The sequence below is a fragment of the Abramis brama genome (assembly GCF_963993115.1).
Source record: "Abramis brama genome assembly, contig: SCAFFOLD_47, whole genome shotgun sequence".
In the NCBI taxonomy this organism is placed as follows: domain Eukaryota; kingdom Metazoa; phylum Chordata; class Actinopteri; order Cypriniformes; family Leuciscidae; genus Abramis; species Abramis brama.
Window position 1 is genome coordinate 67,501 of NW_028155925.1, and position 1,662 is coordinate 69,162.

Consider the following 1,662-nt stretch of genomic DNA (forward strand, 5'->3'; position numbering starts at 1 on the left):
AAAGAGAGAGAGCAACAGTTTCAATCCTCTTTTATCCTTTCCTGACCATGTGACTAAAAACCAGATGTGAGACATTCAAACTGACCAATCAGATAATTACACGTCCCCCACCGTACTAAAGGTGTGACACTTAATCAACCCCCAAAGTACAAACATCTTGCTAGATCACTATCAGCCCCTCTGTGCTTTTAGGAACTCCAAATGGTCATTGTGGTAGGAAGAGGGGGTAGAAAAACAGTCAAGCAAATATCTTTGTTCATTTATTATTTTCAATTCTACACTGCACATCTAATTCCTGAAAACTAGACACACCACTTAATATAATCTAAGCCAGGTTAGAATTGGCCGCAGAGCCACAGACTTCCTGAGCCGACACGATTCATATCGATTTTTAACTGGAAGAATTCGTAGGGCAAGCTTCCAAATCTAAAAATGGGACCTGAGAGCATTGGTGCTAACAGGAGAAGAAAAAATAAAAGAATACTCTTGTCAAACTCCTCCCCATGCTCTGCCTGGCTACAATCGCCACTATTGATACCCAAACCGTGAAGTGCAGACGCTCCACTCTCATCCCTCGAGAGAGAGTCAAACACAGCGAATGCTACACACAGCGAATGCTTCACAACACGATTTCAGCTTTCTCAAGAGCAGATTTCCCTCTGTGCAAACACTTCAGTCTCATCCCTCGAGAGAATCAAGCAACAACACAGCTCTTATCTTTATAAGATTGGCGCGATTTCACACATGCTTCAGACACTTGTTTCCATGCATCCCCACATCAGCAAAACGCAGTATTGAGATCCCTCAAAAGGCAACTATATTTATAACTGAGAAATTATACACAAATCTGTTATATAAACAAAGATCACTTTGTTTGTGTTGTACTACTTCTGAGAATGTTTTTTTTCTCTTTTCTCTTAGAAAGCAGCAGTTCTACAAACCTAAGCAGCAAAATATTCTCCATAATCTTCAGTCATTGATTAAACAATGTATATTTTATATTTTTGCATTATTATTATAATACAGATTCATGTAATATGGTAATATTCATTCTAAGCCTATGGTTAAGAAATGCGCTGTTACATAATATACTAAATGTAAAATCCATTTATAAACATTCATTCATATATTCTATCAGAATATAAAATGTGTATAAATGGATATTATTTATGTGGATATTATATTTATAAGTAGATTTCATGACTACAGTACATGTTTTTTAATGAATGTGATCTGAATCTGACATTTACAGTAATCATTGATATAATTAATGTTTTTGCTCTATGCTTCTGTATGATACAATTCACAACTGCAATGTTGAAACCTGTCATGTCTTTTCTTCTTAGCAAGCAATAATGAAAACTGGCGAGTTTAATTAAAATAAAACAAGCTTTTTAAGTCAAGTCAAGTCATCTTTATTTATATAGCGCTTTTTGCAATGCAGATTGCTTTAAAGCAGCTTTACAGTGATTACAGGAAAATAATGCAATAAACTGTTTACTGAAGTTTCTGAACAGAATTACACAAACTTTAACTGCAAAAATAACGGGAAATAACTTTAGTGACGTATGTGAAGTCAAAAGTGATTTATCGTTGATTCAAACCTTTTTCAGCAGTTGTCAGGGACGAGTGTGTGCAGTCTGGATGGTGTAGAAGTTGCAG

At 35.6% G+C, this 1,662-nt stretch overlaps 1 long non-coding RNA gene across 1 annotated transcript in view; it reads left to right on the forward strand.

The window, feature by feature from the left end:
* The window catches only part of LOC311077271, a 5,846-nt gene extending 4,443 nt beyond the window's left edge, over nt 1-1,403 (forward strand). The window contains exon 4 of the long non-coding RNA XR_014604842.1: nt 922-1,403. This is a non-coding gene — a long non-coding RNA (uncharacterized lncRNA). The remainder of the gene's footprint in view (nt 1-921) is intronic.
* Nucleotides 1,404-1,662: the final 259 nt, after the last annotated feature.